Source organism: Lonchura striata, chromosome 6 (assembly GCF_050655825.1).
Source record: "Lonchura striata isolate lonStrDom1 chromosome 6, ASM5065582v1, whole genome shotgun sequence".
In the NCBI taxonomy this organism is placed as follows: domain Eukaryota; kingdom Metazoa; phylum Chordata; class Aves; order Passeriformes; family Estrildidae; genus Lonchura; species Lonchura striata.
Window position 1 is genome coordinate 39,242,501 of NC_140708.1, and position 18,508 is coordinate 39,261,008.

At 42.8% G+C, this 18,508-nt stretch overlaps 1 long non-coding RNA gene across 1 annotated transcript in view; it reads right to left on the bottom strand.

Moving 5' to 3' along the window:
- Positions 1-13,621, bottom strand: part of LOC146767095 (uncharacterized) — a 31,220-nt gene extending 17,599 nt beyond the window's left edge. Inside the window, exons 1-2 of the long non-coding RNA XR_014956201.1 lie at positions 11,270-13,621; positions 9,530-9,674 (exon numbers count right to left, since the gene is read on the bottom strand). This is a non-coding gene — a long non-coding RNA (uncharacterized LOC146767095). The remainder of the gene's footprint in view (positions 1-9,529; positions 9,675-11,269) is intronic.
- Positions 13,622-18,508: the final 4,887 nt, after the last annotated feature.

Consider the following 18,508-nt stretch of genomic DNA (forward strand, 5'->3'; position numbering starts at 1 on the left):
TAAATTTGTACCATAATGGCCCTTGGTGGCGAGACAGTTAATGCCAGAGGTGTGGTCCCTAGGGCTTACTTTTATTTATGTTTCAGGTCGGCTTCTTTTCTTAAAAGTGTGCACTTGTAAAATCCATTTTCCTTTCCCACCCCTCCTGATTGTGCTATAATTTTTATTTTTGCTTCATCAGCAGCCCTGAGATTTACAATTAAGTGCAAAAAATGGTGTTAAGGTTGTGACACGCACAAAAGCAAAGAGATTCAAAGTTAAGGGTGAAACTCTATCCTTAATTCACTCGGTGGGGTTTTTGTGGGTTTTTTTCCCTTCTTTCTAAGGGGGAAGGAGAAGAAAAAATGCTGTGACATGAAAGCCTGAGCATCGGCTGGCGGCCGGAGCCAGATCCAGGGCAACGAGCCACCGTGTGCTGCCGCTTCCACCCAGGCTGCCAAATTCCAGCGCACTCAGAGGATGACCCGCAGCAACCCCATTTCAGGCTTGGGTGTCCCTTCGGCAGAGGCTGCCAATTAGAAAGAGCGGTGCCAAATTATTTGGCAGATCTCTGCCACGGACAGACAGCCAGTCCTAGACCCGCGCTGGTTTCCTTGAAGTAAATTACCATGACAATAACGTGAACTTGAATAAAGAAAACATTTTTCCAGCAGAGGAGAGGGGCGTGAGAAGAAGGGGATGGGGAGCTGGAGACAACTGATCCCATTTCGCTGGCAAAATGTTTGATTTGGCCCGTGACGCCAGCTTGGTGGCTGGAATGGCGTCTGCCACTGCTTTTGCATCTGCCGAGCCCGGCGGTGTCCGGTGTCAGAGGACACAAGTGCACAGTCAGAGCTGCTCAACCCTGTCCTTCTTTTGCTCTCTAAAGAGTGAACATGGAAAAGCAACACCAGAAAATATATTGGTGGAGAGCTCCTTGAGTAGACACAGTAGGGAGGGTCCCGGGTGAGCCTCTAGTGTGGAGTGACCCAAATGTCTTCACTGAAAGGGTGGTCAAGCATTTGAGCAGGCTGCCAAGGCAGTGGTGGGGTCACCATCCCTGGAAGTGTTCAAAAGGATGTGGCACTTGGGGACAACATTTAACAGTTGAACCTGATGATCTTAGAGGCCTTTTCCAGCCTAGGTGATTCTGTGGTTCTATGAAATGGTCAAGCAGGTTATGGATGTGTGCTGGGCACCTGCCCTTCCTGCCTGTCTTTCTCTGCATCCAAACAAGTGGAGAGAACTGGGGACAACCTCTCTGGTCGCACTTGGACCACAGAGTTTTTGGCTGCCCCCTCCCTGGAAGTGTCCAAGGATAGGTTGGACAGGGCTTGGAACAACCTGGGGCAGTGGAAGTTGTCCTTGCCCATGGCACAGCTGGCACTGGATGATTTTAAGGCCCCTTCCAACCCAAACTATTCTAGGAGTCTGTGAAATCACATCTCCATCCCAAAGGGATGGGTTACCCCAGGTGGGGCACAGCAGAAATCCCCTCCCATGTCTCCCCGCCCTGCTCCTGTACAAGGACATTTAATTCCATCCCGAAACAAAGGCAGTTGTCGCTCACTGCCTCTGGAGCACGGCTGGGAAAAGTAGACTGTCAAGGGGAGTTTACTTCCTTTGTTAATAAAAGAGAAGAAAAAGAGTTTATGGATCTTTTCCTGAATATGAATATTAAATAGACTAGTTGTGGGAACCCTGATTTTAATTTCCTATGTCTTTATTTGGAATTCTACTCCCTCTTGGAAAGGTGTCTACTTAAATATAGGGGGAAAGGGAATTTAATGAATTACAAAAAGGGTTATTTTACATGGAAAATGTGTATTCCTGGCTATTTCCATTTAAAGAACATGACATTAGTGTGGAAATTGCCCCTTATGAACAGGTCATTAATGTCAACTCTACTAAAACTGACATCACCTGCTACTATTTTAATTGTGTGTTTTACTAATGCTAACCATTTTCCTGACAATAGAACCCCCCTAAGCTTAATGAATCTTTGCAGAATACATAAACCAAGGTCAATATGTAAGAAATGCCTCAAATGTTAAGAAACTCTCCCAGAGAAACTGAAAGAAAAGTTTATTATTCTTTTACATTCATAAGAATAAGAGCAAAAATAGAAATCTGACACAATATGTTTTCCAGATCATCATACATAAAAAGCTTTGATGCTTCTGGGAAATCTTTTTGATTAGCTACTATTTTATATGAAGAAAAGGACTTATTTTAACCAGTTACATTTCCAAGATTTATTCCTTATTTTCCAATATGAGTGGCATATTAAATAAAAAAAACCAAAAATCCCAAGTACTTCCTTAGTGTCATATGTAACAATCACATTTTTTTCCCATGGTTTGGGGGTGGGAGGTGGGGAGGGGGGGTGGAAAGAGAGAAAATGAAATCCAGATTTGTAATTCCTAACAGGAGAAATTTGATCCTTTCCAATGTTTAAGTAATATTTCCTGTAAAACATACGAGGCCATCTGCAGAGCTGTTTCCAGACACATTTTGAAGTGGCAAGGGCAACTGAAAGAGACCCGAATGGAGGCTGGCATTTCACCTCTGGGAGATGGAGCATTAAAGGTTTTGAAAAGCTGGTTCTACAATTTTACAAAGTATTCAACCACTGTATAGTTCATAATTTGTTTAATTTACCTGCCTTTTATAGGTGTGGGGAGGGGGAAATCCGCTCTGTAAGAGACAGTATAAAAACCAAGACAGCTGTAAAAAGCTAATGTACAGCTATCAAGAATGCTTCATGATTTGAGCTGATTGAAAATGTATTTTATTCTTTACAGGCCAAAATGTTCCCCTAGAAAAACTGCGCAGAGTGAAACATATTTGGGGAGACAACAGAAACACCAAACCCTTTTTGTTATTTAAGTCTATTATGGAATTTTGTTTTATTGTTGGTCTCCAGGGTCACCTTATGAATTCATGTTACTAAAATGTTACGGCCTCACTATAATATTCACTTTGTGGAAGGGTCTGCATTTACCAAATCTCATCCGAGATCGAATATAAATGAGAAACTTGCATCTCTCTTCAAGGAATATATTTCAGACTGTTTTCTCCCCCTTTTGGAATTACAGACAGATTCTAAAATTGAATTCTTTTTCCCGTGCCAGGATTGGGTAAAATGACTGAACACTTAGGCTTACCTTTGATACATGTCTTAAATTCAAAATTTGCATTGCTCAAATAGTTAACTTCAGGGCCAGATTCTGCCCTCAGCTGTGCATATTTGGGAACCCCATTAACTTCCCTGGAAAATAATGTCGTACTGTTTGGATGCACTGGAATGAGATACATTGCAATGTTGCCTTCTGTCATTCCCCTGTAAAACTCAGTCTTTGCTGCAATTTTTATTTTGCTGGCTGGTGTAGCCCTTGTATTCTGTCACTACCAACTGGCCTGCTGGATATTTGTACCTGTCCTCTCACGTCTCTGGTTGTGTTGTTAAGATTAAATACAATGAGTAGAAACAAACTGGCAGTGCCCATGTGATTTAAAAATTGTCATCTGGTTGGTTTTGTAAACCAGGTTTGCAAAGGAATTTCTGTAGCTCAAATGGTTTTGGTCAGAACTGGGTGCACATGGGGAGAGGCAGTCGTGGGTCCCTACCCTGCACACTCCAGCAGTTTTTGTCAAAATTACCTTGAGCAAAATGTTCTCCAAGAGTGGAAAATTCACAACATGAGTTGCTCCAGTGCTCATTTATTAATAAAATGAAGTTTATGTCAGTTTCCATGCAGTGCTTCTGTCTCTGTTTTTCACCTATGAGATGGAAGGCCTCTCCTTTATCAATTTTCTTGGCTTCACACAAGTTCTTTTTTTAGACACCAGAGGCAGGAGGATCCCATCAGGAAGCCAGTGTTCCCAGTCACCCAGGGATCTAAATCCTGTTGGATAATTTGGGGTTTGGAGAGATGCTGAGTTTCACACAAAGCACTGGGGTGAGTCATTCCATCCTATCCTTGGCGCCCCCAGTGCTGCCAAGGGCCACCAAACCTCACCATCCTGAGAATGGGCACTTCCACCCCTTCCCTCATCTTGTCTTGATTCCTCCTGTTCGAGCAGAATTTACAACACTGAATTTCAAAATTCACACAAAGTGAGTGGATGGACACATAGGAAACAATATCGAGCTTAAAGGTTTTCGGTGGGTTTTTTTTGTGGTATCTTGCCCATCCCACCAGCTGCTTTTGGCTGGCAGTGCCACAGCCTTGCGCTCTCTGATCCCACATGAAGCCAGAACAGTGCCTTCAAAAATGTCACTTCCATTTCCTCCCGAAAGCAAAACACTTCCTACAAGGAAAGCCACGCACTCCAGCTGAATTATAAATGAGGGCTGGTATTTTTGCGAGGTACAAATCGCAGGCATTCTCCATATTGTTAGAATACCAATTTTATTTTCCTGGTGTGTAGTACCCGGTGCAGCGCGGGGTCCCCGGAGATGCGCGCGTCCTCCGGAGATTACTTCAGCATTGCATTACTGCTATCACATATCCATTACATATACTCTTTCAGACAAGTGGAAATGTTTTCACAAAAACAATCTGGAATCTTGGCTTAAAACCCAAGCTTGCTGTCAAGGCAAACAGAGTAGCCTCAAAGAGGACTTATTTCTATTTTGTTCAGACAAGTATGTTGTTTCTGGATTATAATAAGGGGAAATATAGCAGCTATCAGTCTTCAGTTTATTTGACAAGCTTCCTCTGACAAAGCTAGAGGAATAAGGCCTGGCCCTGCAAACTCGTTCTCCTTCAGGTATTCCCTTTGGCTCCAGCACTTTTATTAGTGTGATTAAGGGCCACACACATGTTTACAGGACAGGAGTCGCGGGATGGGATGATGATATATTTCCTTGGCTGTTACTTATTTTGCAAAGTTTTAAAAGCCTTTTCTGTTCTCAGAACTTGTCACTATCTGCCAGTGCTCTAAGAGCTTGTCCCATCACCTATCAAACAAGGTCAATGAGCAGGTTATAATCAGATGCCAAATAAACAAATGCAAACTTGAAATCAAGTGATTTACTGTCCATTCTCATTAAGTTCTTCCCAGGGAAGCAACCACTTTATGCAGCACAAGGGACCTGTGGAAGGGGTCAGTGGCCATGCTGAAGCAAGACGTGGTGTGATGGTTTTCACCCAAATGGACTTTAATGACACCGAGCATGAAGGGAAAGCTGCCTGGCAAGGGGAAAAGCTCCTGGAAGCAGAGCAGCATCTCTTCACCCTCCGAAGAATTCTCCTTTGCAAAGTGCGTGGAGTTTTAACATTCATGTATTTACATTACTCAGCTTTCTCCTCTTTAGACCAGAATTTTCACTGTGCTGTCAGCTAAAAAAATATATCACAGGACATGGGAGCTTTTAGCTTTGTTATAAAGCTCAGCCCATTTTAGAATCAGAATTTCAATTTGTTTAAGTATTCCAGCATGAAGTGGGAGTGCTTTCAGGTAGCAGGGCACCTTTGTGTGGTGAGGTCTTAGTGGAAAAAAAAGAGCAACTTAAAGGCAGGAAAACTTTTAATTTATCTGTGCCATGTGTTTTCCTAAGGAGTGGTGGGACTGCATCACCCTGACAGAACGGTCTGGGTTGGAAGAGACCTTGAAGGCCACCCAGTCACACCTCAGCCATGGCAGGGACCCCTCCCACTGCCCCAGCTGCTCCAGCCCCAGTGTCCAGCCTGGCCTTGGGCACTGCCAGGGACCCAGGGGTGCCACGGCTGCTCTGGGCACCTGTGCCAGGGCTGCCCACCCTGCCAGGGAGGAATTTCTTCCTGATGTCCATTAATACACAAAAACCTGGTGTAACAACATCTCAGCACTCTACTGGCCTGTTACACACAGGGAAGTGACTCCAAGTTTTGGCTGCATAAATCATGGCACTGGAACACTGCTTGGGAAAGGCATGTCACTTGGACAACAAAATATTGAGCAACTTGAATTGTTTTTCCATTAAGCTCATCCCTTGATAGCACTTTCCTTTCTTATATCTCCTTAATACAACATAATTTCAATGTTTTCTAGGCAGAGTTATAATGCTCTTTTTCCAACATAATATTGGCTGCAATGTCGATAGACTGGCGAGAACTTGTGGTTTGCTTCTTTGCCATTTTGCGATTCAAGTTCAAAACAACAATTTTTAACATAACCTATTCTGAAATTTTGCAAGTATCACTTACCAAAACAAAAGCTTCACCCTCAGTTTTTCTATATTTGTTTTATAAATTTTTCCATTCCCATATTTCAGAAAATTTCCCAAATGAGACTGAGCCAAAATATTTTTTTTCTCTCTCTCTCTCATTTTTTTTCCTAAAGGTTGCATAAATATTTCACATGTATCTGCCTTTAATTAGATCATAACATTGTAAAGTGGCAAAGAATTTTCTCTTTCCTCAAATTAGACATGAGAACCACAAACAAATTAATTTGTGTCTCAGGGTTTTGACTGGGCCTCTTGGCCTGCTCCAGCTCTAATACAGGCACTCGTGACCCTCTGGATTTCAAACGCCTGAGGGTAAAAAGCAATTATAAAAACATGACTCTCCCAGATCAGCTTTCGAATCTGCCTTGTCTCTGTTTTATTGATGGGAGATTGAAGGAAGATTCAAATCAGCTATCCTTCAATTCTTTACCAGCAGCAAAATACAGAAATCATTAGCTTTTTCTGTGTAAATGACTTTGTCCTGCTTTATTATTCAAAACTGGCCAGGCATTTGACTTGAAAAGACCATGTTGAATATTTATTTCAAGTTTTGGTACTTGTAAATAGTACTGTGCTTTGCACCTTATTTTCTTTTTTCTTTTTCAGACTAATTTTTTGGTAACAATTAGAGCGGGAACTAATTAATATGTGGGATTTTTTTTAATAGCTAAAGAACACACACTGATGTAAATTAGGATGATCTTGCTCTCACAGGTCTATTGTTATGGTAAGGAAGCCTTGCTGCACAACCATTTCCCAAAAAATCAGGGGAAATAATTAAATATCTAGTTTATTATTTTTCTCTGTGTGATTGCTGGTGTGCATTTAGTGAGAAGTAAGGGTGGGGTGAGAACAAAATATTCTTTTTAAACCCCAGTGTAATTACATCTCCTCATGGTGGTAAGTGTAATCAGATCCCAAAAATGGGAGAAGAGGAGGGTTTGATTTAGAGAGGAAGAAAGAGGAGAGAGGCAGTGGGAAATGCTCTCGGAGCAGCCAGGCTTGGAGAGGAAACTGGGCTGAGGTGAGACTGCATTGTTTAATGAGTCTAAATTGTAGAATTATTAAGGTTGGGAAAGAGCTCCAAGATGATTGAACCCAATCTCTGACCTAAGGTTGGATCCTTTTGGTTCTACTGGGTGGATCAATGTGGGAACACTCCCAGGGTATGAGGCATGAGTGGGGGAGGATATCCATGTGTGGGGATCTATCTCTTTGCTGTTTTAAACATAATAATCCTGAAAAGCACCAGATGAGGTTTGTGCAGCTCCAGAAGGGAAAGTGTGATGAGAGGGTGTCATTTCCTTGGCAGGAGCTGAAGACCTGGGCTAAAGAAAATACATTTTTCACCCAATGTGGGTGATGACACCTGAGTATGGGAGAGGCATATCCCTATGCCAGTCTCTTCTTATTTCTCGTTCTATTCAGAACAATGTGAGAGCTGGACTTTGATTTCAGTCCAAGTGACAGCACAGCCCATTTTGTGGGTGGGTCACATTTCCAAGGCATCAGATAAATCCAAGGGACTCCAGGTGTAAAGGTGGAGTCAACACTTTGTGTCCAAGTGAGCTCAGCCTCCAGCCAATCTGTCGCCTCTCTAAATCCTCCTGGGCTGGTCCTGCAGATAAAAATTCTGCATCACTCAGATGGGGGCTTTTTCAAAATGATACAAGGCAGACATTCAATTTTAAGAAGCTGGAGCTTTATTTTTGGAATCCTAGAATGTGTACAGAATTTAAAAAGCCTAAAGCCATAATGTTTTACTGCTCCTTTGATAAAATTTATATTTAATCATATCTTAAAAACTGTTCTCATTCTGCCACTTGATGTTACCAACCAAGCGGAACCCATCAATGCAACACTATCTATCAGCCCTTCTTTTATTTCACTCTCCTACAACTCCTTTTTTAATGGCACATCCGTTAATGAATTACACTGGAGTTTCTGGGAAGTCCAAATGAAAATCATGCTCCTACCTAAAGTGGATTGATTACCCCCAGGTTTTTCATTTCTTAGAACCAAAATGCTGAATCTGACACATTTATGTTGCAAAACCTCCAGCACAGACCAATCTTTTAGTCCTTTGTCTTGAAGCTGCATAATCCGGAAGCTGGTAATAGGGACTTTCTCCATTGTTTTCAGAGTTTGGAAAGGTTTGGGTTGGGAGGGACCCCAAATCCCATCTGGTGCCACCCCTGCCATGGCAGGGACACCTTCCACTGTCCCAGCTGCTCCAGCCCCAGTGCCCAGCCTGGCCTTGGGCAGTGCCAGGGATCCAGGGGCAGCCACAGCTGCTGTGGGCTCCCTTTGCCAGAGCTTCCCCACCCTGCCAGGGAACAATTCCCAATTCCCAATCTCCCATCCATCCCTGCCCTCTGGCAGTGGGAGCCATTCCCTGTGTCCCATCCCTCCATCCCTTGTCCCCAGTCCCTCTCCATCTCTCCTGGAGCCCCTTCAGGCCCTGCAAGGGGCTCTGAGCTCTCCAAGATGAGCAGCTCCAACTCTCCCAGCCTGGCTCCAGAGCAGAGGAGCTCCAGCCCTTGATGCATCTCCATGGCCTCCTCTGAATCTTCATCTAAAACTTTTAATTAGAAGATAGGGTTTAGAACAGCTCTCTACAAAATGTGGGAATGTTGCGTGTGATGATTGGCAGCCCGAGCCAATGAGGATGAGCTGCCCATTGGAAGCTTGGCTGAATTTCCAGTGCTGCCCATTTGCTGCTGGTGGTTTTAAGATTACAGAAGACTTTATGCAGAGAGATACAGGTCACTTTATTATCACTGTGTCTTTAAAGCCGTAGTTAGACTAATTAAAACCTCTCCCAAGTTCTCCCTGCAGCTACACCTGCTGACTCTTTTGTTGTCCTGTTGCTGGATGTGTTTCTGGGGATGGACCCTGGACTTTGTCCATGTGTTGTTCATGTTACTGTGGCAAGAATGAGTTAAATCACTGCTCTCCATTTTTTTTTCTTTTTTTTTTTTTTTTCAGAACTGAAACCTGTCCAGCAAAGCTGGTGGTCTCCATAAGAAATTCAAACTCTCTGCTGACCAAGTGAAAACACACATGTGCATGTATGAGACATATACATAATCTTGGCTGAAAATCAGCATCAGTGACAATTTCACTCAGTGAAATCTTAATTTTGATCCCCGCTCTTAAAAATCATGTTTTTTTCAGGAATTTTACTTTTTTTACAGAAAGCTGGGGTGTTTGGTAAATTCTTTCCCTTTTCCTCAGAAACATCCAGCACGGACCGCGCTGCTAAAAAGCCGCCGGACCGTTGGCGATCGCGTTCCACTGTAATTCCTTTAACTAAAAAGGATTTGCTCTTACTTTTGATAAACACATAAGTAAAAGTCTGCTCTTTTCATTCCTGCCTCTTTCCCTGGAGGACCAGGGGATCTCCCAGTGCTGTCTGTTCTTTTCCTCTGTGCTTTGCAGGCTGGGGAATCGTGCGCCAGGCTCAGCTCCGCGGCCTCTAAAGAGGCAACATTAAAGTCAGCACTTGACTGTGCTGAATTTTACAGGAATTTTTTTCCCCCAACTCTCATATTGATATCTTTTAAGTGAAGGGAGTAAATGAGGAAAATTTCTCTAAATTATTGACTGTGTGTCTAGCGAAGAGATGAATGAAAAATCTCTTTATCCCTGATAAAGGTTTAGGTGAATTGAGTTAATCTTGGGGCTTCTGCTGTGACTATTTCCAGTATTGTTTAGGGTGAGCTAAGTGTGTGAGGAAGATTTGTGTGAGGGAGAAGAAATATAGCTTAAATTTTAGTGCTGGGGACATGAGAAGAGATTTTCCATGTTCCTAAATAATTTTTCTACTAAATCAGCACAGAGAAAGAGGAGGAGGGAGTTGAATTAAAAACCAAACAACTTGGCATTGCTTTGCTTTCCTCTTTCTGCTCCCTCAGCATTTTGCAGTAATAATTAAGGCATTTCAGATCAAGAATTTGGGGGCGAAAAATTGGAGGAGAGTCCCAGCAAAAGAGAATTCCATCAGCAGGAGCTGAGAGCCCAGAGAAGGTCCCGAAAGGTCCTGCAGAGACGGGGACATCTCTGGCCTGCATGGACCCAGCAGGAGCTGCTGGGAGAGGCTCAAAGCAGCTCAGCTCACTCCCAGGCTTATTTTTGAGACAGTCTGAACTTACTCTTGGGGGAAAAAAAAAGATACAGGAAAATATGTAAATAGTTGTATATTTTTAGGAAAATTTGGGAAGGAAAGAAGACACTGTGACAGGTTTTGTTCTTCCAGTAACATCTCTGTCCTTCATTTCAGTAAAAGAAGACTTTAAAAATCTGCTTTTCTTGTGTATGTAAAATTCCTGCGATACAAATTTGATCACATTTGCAAGGATTAAAGGATTTGATGTGCAGAATGCATTCTCTTCCTAAGCATGACAAATGGAAGCAATTTACAGATGGCTTCTGAATATTTTCCTGAAATTATTTGCCTGTTCTGTTTTGGTTTGGCTTTTTGTTTTGTTTTGGGTTTTTTTTGTGTTTCTTTTCTTTTTCTTCTTGTATGCCGCTAGAGATCAGCATATTTTTAGACATTTAAGCAATCATAATGTCAACATAGGGGCTTAAAAAGGATCCTGCATAACTATCGAGTAGCCAAATTACTCATGACTGGCAAAACAAAACGAATAAAGTCAGGCCTGAAGGCATTGAGAAAGCAACTTTTTGCATCCAGCTTTCATATTCCCTTATTCCCTTGTTTTCTTCCGAGGCTTTGGGCATCTCTGCATTTCCATTATGTTAGTTTTATTTCCCCCCAAACCCTCCTTTGTATGGCACAAAAATGAATGTGTATTACAGGAGTGCTCCCTCTTAAATCTATTATTGGCTTAATGCATTAATAATTTTGAATACACATCTTTTACTCCAGAAACAGTGGCAGGATCTTCTCAAACTTCTAGGTGTTTATATTAAATTAAAATAAATATGGGCTTTCACATGTCCTCAATTTCTGGTTTTGTGAAACCAGATTTTCTCGCTTGTACAAATTGTCGAAAGCTTTGTGTTTCATACCTGAGCAGCCAGGAGAGTTGGGGATGAGTTCCCTACCTTTGAAGAAGTTCTCTCTCCTGTAGCACACGTCTTCTGACTCCACTGGTCACTCTTCAAGGTCGTCAGTGCTGAGAAATTGTCACTCAGAGAAGCGCTGATCCTTTTTCCCCTTTGTCTCCCTGGTTTTAGTCCCACCTGGGCTCCGGCAGCGATTCCTGCACATCTGGGTTTTACAGATCTCAGCCACGCCGTGTCCCTATCCCAGGCTTTTACACGGGGATGAATAAAATGTGATAAATGAGCGTTTGCACAGTGCAATAATTGTGTTTTTCTTCGGAGGCTGCGTGCTGGGTTTGGGCAGGACGTTCCCGACAAGCCGGGTTTGTCAGCACATCCTAAACTGGGGTTTGTGATTAAATAAAACAACACCAGCAGCAGGGCTCGGACTTTCTGCTGCTGTTAAAGAGTTTTGAGATGAAATAAATGGATCAGATATTCCAGAGTTAGTTATAACTTCTTAATTTTTTTTTTTTTTTTAATAAGCATACAGATCTCAAGACCAAAGCTTGGATATCTTTTTAATCATGGTCAGCCTTTCCTCTAATGTCCACAGTCCTAATTTGCTGAGAACTTTAAGTAGCAGGAACTCCATTCATTTGATTTAGGATTTTTATAAAGGAGAAGAAGATCCAAACCATAATTCCACAGGTCCCCTGCAAATAAGCCTTTGGAGTTATAGTGGTCATTGATAAAAAAAAAAAAAGAAGGAAATTTGTTTTAAAAAAAGGGAAGGAAATTTATTAACAAATAAAAATCTTAATATTTCGATATGTAGAAGAATATTTATGCCTTCTGCTTTTATAAGAAGTTAATTTAAAATCAAGGATGCGCAATGATGGATAAAAGAGTTCTCTATAATAACAGGAACTCATGCAAATGTAATCACTGGAAGTTGTTTCAACTCCTTATAAAAAGAAATGGAAATAAAATATTGATTGTTTAATGATAACCAAAAAAGAATAAAACAGAAAGAGGAGGGAGAGAGAATCCAAGGGGCTTTGCAAAGATACTTTTTCTTGACTTTTGGTGTAATTAGAGAAACTTCTTGCAGCGTGGGGAAAATTGTATGTCCAAGTGAACAGAACTTTGTGGTGCCAAATTCCAAATCCCATCTCAGGAGGAGGGATCCAGAAGAATTGAGTGAGACACTAGGCAAACATGAGAGGGGAAAGGGTGATGGAAAGCTTTGGAAAACATCTTTTCAGCAGCAAGACAGTTGCTTGTCCCTCTGGCTTGTCTTTAGCTGAATTTTCTGTGACAGAAGGGAAAAAACCAACACCCTTCATTAGCCTTGTAAATCCTGGCCTAGAAAGCCCCAGGGAGCTCGCTCCCAAGAAAAAGAATCCTTTGCACAATAACTGCACATTTTCAATCAGTCCTCTTGATCCCTGATTTTGCTTATTCCCAAGAATCTGCCAAGTCTGTTGAACTTCCTCAGAGTGACCCTCCCATTTAATTCATGGGCCATTTTGTATTTACAGAGAGGTCAATAAAAGCTTTCCAGAGCTCCAAACCTCCCCGTAATGGTTGTCCTGAGCAATCCAGCCTGAAGAGCCCCAACAGGAAATTGGTAAAGCAGCAGCCAATTTCCTTTTGCTTTTTTACTGCCTTTTGGTCTTCCTGCTCTGTTCATATCCCCACTGCTGAATTATTCTAGAACTGGGGGATATTTCCAGCACCGCATATGGAGGAGAGCTCATATCATTCCCAGAATTTTATGTCAAGTTAATCAAACATTGGATTTATTTAATTAATAATAGGCATAAGGTTAAAGCAAAAGAACAATTATGAAATTCAGTTTCTGCTCTGATTTTGTTAGTGTGACTTTGGACCAACTATTATGCAGACCTTTTTGTCCTCTAGCTTAAAATTTGGGCAATGCCTATGGATTTTCCAGGCTGAGGTTGAGGAGCTTTGAAACCTTTGGGCATGGGGAGCAATGCAATGGAGAGATATCCTGAACTTCTGACATCTGCTCCCATTTCTAAACACAGAAAAGAGAGAAAAGAGTATCTGTTATTGGGAAGAGTGAGGCCATGGCATTATGAAATATTTTAGTTAATAAACTCGCTTCACAAAGGCTGCAGCCACACTGGCAGTAACTCACTGGAACAGCTCTGCAGAGTGAATTGTTGACACTGAGTACCAGATGTCCCCAATAAATGCGTTTCCAGGTTGTTCCCTTCGGATGGTGGCGAGCCTGGTCCTGCTGCCTGCGGCCCCATTCCTGCCTGGAACACAGATTCCAGCTTAGGCTCAGCCCAAAGAGATGCAGCCCGTGTGCTCCAGGGCAGCTGTGCGAGCCTGACCCCGTCAGGGAAACGGGGACACCTGGGACGTGGCCTTCAAAAGCCACTCCCAACCCAACCTCCATCGATGGCCTGGAGGCACTGAGGGACTTCCCAGCCGCCTCTCCACCATCCCAGGAGAGATGAAGTGCTAATTTGGATGCCTGGGCTGCCTGGCAGTGCCTGGGGAATGTTTAGCATCTTCGAGAGCCCTGGCTGTCCGTGACAGCAAAGGTCCTGAGTGCCCAAACTAATCAATGCTGATGGTGGAGGCACCTAATCCCGCACCTCCCTCAGCCTCCCTCTGGACTCTCAGTCTCAGACCTTTGTTTAAGATCCACAATTCCATGCAATCTTCTCCCAAAATAGGCAGAACGGAAGAAGGTGTTTAAGGAACAACTGGATGTGGCACTCTGGTCTAGATGACATCGTGGTGATCGGTCATAGGTGGGACTCAATGATCCCAGAGGTCTCTTCCAATTGATTCTGGGATTCTGGGGAGAGTAGCAGGGGGTGGTGGTTGTGTGTTCTCTGCTAATAACAGTGATCACAGCACAAAGTTTTGGTCCCTGCTCTCATAACTTTTCTGTATTTTCTTCAATAGCTACTTAAAGCAAAATAAATGAAGAAATCCTTAAGCTTGGTCAGGGACCCCTTTGCCTCAAGGAAGTCTCCTGAATCTCTGTATCCTTGTATATCTAGTCATAAGGATGTCCCCTTTTTTTCCTGAAAAGTAGCATATTTCCAGCACAAGGAACATGCTTTTATCCCAAACAGATGAAAAATTTGCTTGGAAAATTTGAGAGAAATTAAACTCTCCTTCCCTGGTTGGTGCAAACCCTTTCAAACCTGAGCCATGGACAGATGTATTGGTTGTGTTTGGGAAGTTTAAACCTCCCATTCTTGTTTTCCATCTGCCTGTGCCAGATACAGCTACAGGATGGGTACTGGGGTACCTTGACAAGATGTAGGAACTTTGTGTGGGTGCAAAGCTGTGCTTGAAATGACCAAACCTTTTAATTTAAGAGTTGAAGACCCCAAGATTTCTTCATGATTAAGCAACTGAATGAGAGTTTTCAAATCTAACATTTAGACTTAGTCACTCCACACATGCTAGCTCCTGCACTTATGTGCATGTTTTGTCCTATTATTCTAAATTATGCCTTTGGTGTTGCTCAAGGCGTGGACATTGCTGTAGATACTGGTGTAGAGGCAACAACTTTTCCTTAGCCACAGGATACTGTTTTCTCACTCGTGCCAGGTCCCTTTGTCTTTATACTGACACATTTTCCATTCATCAATCTAAATTGAGATTATTAAAGAAAAAGAATATGGTGGAGCAAAACCATTTATATTATTTTTGCATCATGTGCAAATTAAATTCAGGGTCATATCTGAAGTTTTCCTGCAGCACTCAAGGCCTTTGGTCCTTTGGTTCTGACTTTTGAAGCCTGAGAAGAAAATAGAAATCGGAATAATCACAGTTGTGATTCCCGGAATTTATTCACTTATAGAAAGACAGGAAGCACAACCAAGCCTCTCACATGAAGGAGATTGCAGCCACAAAGTCTTAAAGGATTGGGTTACCTGTCTTGTCTCGTGTTGTCTTTTGTGCTAGTTATGTATTGCTTCAAAGGTACAAAAATAACAGCTCTCGTGTCTGAAATATTTTCCTTAGTTTTGCCTCTTGGTCATAAAAAGTAATCTGATCTTTTTTTTCTTGTGAGGCTTCTTGTAGGTTTTCTCTCTTCTTTGTGTCTTCAGCCTTGAGTTTAATTTTTGTCAGTTAACCTCCTGCCTCAAACACAGATTTTCTCTTCAGGCTACCACTTTGATTCGTCTCGTCAATCCCAAACTTAGCAAAACTATGGATGTGCATATTATTTTTTTCATAATTATCAAGTTTATTCTCTTTTTTTTTTTCTCTCTCACTCTCTTTACCCCTTCAGGATCTTTCTGGCAAGGATTTCACTCTCCTGGGTTTCAAAGCTGTGAGAATTACAATTCACTCCGAGTTCAAGCCTTTGTTTAAGACAATGTCCTCAGGGTTATGGGGTATGCTAAATGGCAGAAGAAAAACTCCTGTTCTGGGTCTCCTGTTTGGCTGTTTTGTGTCAGGTGCGTCGTGGAATATCTACTCCTGTCCCACTTTGACACCCAGATGGATTTCACAGAAGCCACTTCTGCAGCCAGGAGGATTTGGGTGGGATTTCCCTTTGCTTTTGGCTATGGTGAAGCATCAGGCCCTCACACGTGTTCCAAAACTCTAGGATTATCACCACCCCTTTATTTAATAATTTCTAAGGAAAGGGCTAGTGCATGGCTCAGCCCATTCTAATACTGGCCCTGAATGAGGCTGATCCCTGTGAAAAGGAATGTGGGGGGAACACCCCACAGCTCTGGTCCTTGGCACTGCATGTGTGGATTTTAGTGGTCTCTGTTGCTGCTACAAATAAAATTTTTTTCATCTAGTTTTGCCCCTTTTTTCCCCCTTGTAGCTGAAAGAGTTTGTAGTAGCACTTGTTGACACCTGGAAAGAAGAACAGACTTTACCAAGCTGTCAGCTTGCTTAGTTCAGGGATTTGCCAAGGTATTCCCAATTTTTAGGGACCCCCCCACAGCTCTTACACACCACACACATCTCCTTATATCAGCATGTGCAGGAGGGGTTGAGCTGAGCCTGGCAGCAATGTCCCCTCACTTGTGACATCCCAGCTCCCAGGATTCCTGCTCAGGGGGCCCCTGGTGCTGCCTCACTCCTGGCACAGGAATTAGGATGCAGTGAGCAGCATATCCTGCCTTTCCAGGCTGGATGAGCCTTTCCCATTTCATGCTACGGAAAAAATTCTGATAGGGTATTTTCTCCCTTCACAAAAAAAAATGTCAACATTTATGAAATAGGAGCAAACTGTTTAAATTTTTTATAGACTGAAAAGATTACGCTCTGGCTGGCTCCAGTCAAAATTTCCCTGGTTCCCCATAAGAAAATGAATTGGAGTGGAAAAGCGTGGTTGTCCTCAGCGCTGCACGGAGAAACTATCAACCTGTTCCCTGCAGTCCCACCTTGTCACTTCAGTATGCATGGGAATCCAAGGTGGATCTTTATAGGTCTGCATTTCCATGACCTCTGGTGTTCTTCCCCTCATTTGCTGGTTTATTTTGTTACCTGGATACAGCTCTGAGGCTGGTGGCACTTGGAAAAGCTATTGCTGGCGTGGGCTCCAATTGCAGCTCTGATGAAGGAGATGAGATAAAAATCTCTTCTCATCCGAGCGTCTCCAGCACAATAAGGGCTGATAAAGAAATGAAAAGAGCATTGCAAAACACTATTTATTACTATTTTCAGTGGTGGTGGGTACTCCAAATGATTCCCTGAACAGCTGAACTTTCATACATTTGATGCTGTTGGGACATCAGCAGGCTGTAGTCACTCTGTTCCCTTCTGTCCCTAAATCCCTAATATAAAGGAACACCCAGATTTAGACTGGAATTTGTTTTAATCAAATACTTGTGTCTTATAGCAGGGATTTAAAATAATAACCATCCAGTGTTAAGGGATAAAACATGGCATACTGGAAAACATTCCCAAGTTCTTTGGAATGCGATCACCGAGGAGTTCATTTTCTGCAAGGTCTTAAAAATACAGCCATGTAGTAAAAAAACTTTATTTCATTGTCTGGTTATTCCTCCAAGTCCCTTCCTTCCTGGAATGTTTATTAAATTTAGTTTCATGCCGTCTGTAAATATATATATACATAGGAATATATACATACATTGTTCTCTTACCTCAGAAGGCTGGGTGGGCTGCCAATTGCAGCCCAGATTTTAGGGAGTAGGTACTGATGCTGGAGTTTTGCTGTGTGCTAAGATGTGACAGAACAAGTTTGCTCTTCCTGTGGGTGGTTTCCCTCCCTTCTGCTGCCACTGAATCGCAGCTGTACCTTGTGCTGATCAAAATACACTGAATCTGTCTTCTTTTTCTTTTTTTCCATTATTTTTGGTGGTGTTTTTTTTTTTTTTTTTTTACCAAGAGCACACAATATTGACTTGAGGATTCCAACACAGCTGCCTGGCAGTGTTAATCAATGCTCTCTGCTTGCTCACATCGTACTGCCAGCGTTAGATCATGGTGACAAGAGCAGAACAAGCTCACTGCAGCCTTGGAGTAAATGATCACTCTGCCCGTCACTGGGAGCTGCCTTTGGAGCAAATATTGCTGCCTGCATGGTAGAAATAAAACAGTAACTGCTTCCCTTCCCTTCCCTTCCCTTCCCTTCCCTTCCCTTCCCTTCCCTTCCCTTCCCTTCCCTTCCCTTCCCTTCCCTTCCCTTCCCTTCCCTTCCCTTCCCTTCCCTTCCCTTCCCTTCCCTTCCCTTCCCTTCCCTTCCCTTCCCTTCCCTTCCCTTCCCTTCCCTTCCCTTCCCTTCCCTTCCCTTCCCTTCCCTTCCCTTCCCTTCCCTTCCCTTCCCTTCCCTTCCCTTCCCTTCCCTTCCCTTCCCTTCCCTTCCCTTCCCTTCCCTTCCCTTCCCTTCCCTTCCCTTCCCTTCCCTTCCCTTCCCTTCCCTTCTTTTCTCCTTCCCTTCCCTTCCCTTCCCTTCCCTTCCCTTCTTTTCTCCTTCCGTTTTCCCCTTTTGTTCCCTTTTTCCCTTTTCCTTTCCCCTCAAATCATCAACTCTCCATTGTTTCACCCTTCTTACTGGTGGATCTGTTAGATCCTTGCTTGTTACATCTCAAAATTTAATAAAACCCTCCTTTGTGCTGACAACTTCATTGTACTCAGCGTTCAAAATATCAAAGGCTGAATGCTAAATGTTCCTAATGCAAAGTGTCAAGAGTGCAGTCTGGGATAATAGAATACATGTCTTGCAAACTTGCACTTTAATATGGCAAACTACTTGGTCAGCAAGCAAATTAATTCATTTATGATCTGATATTATTGCCAGCAGTG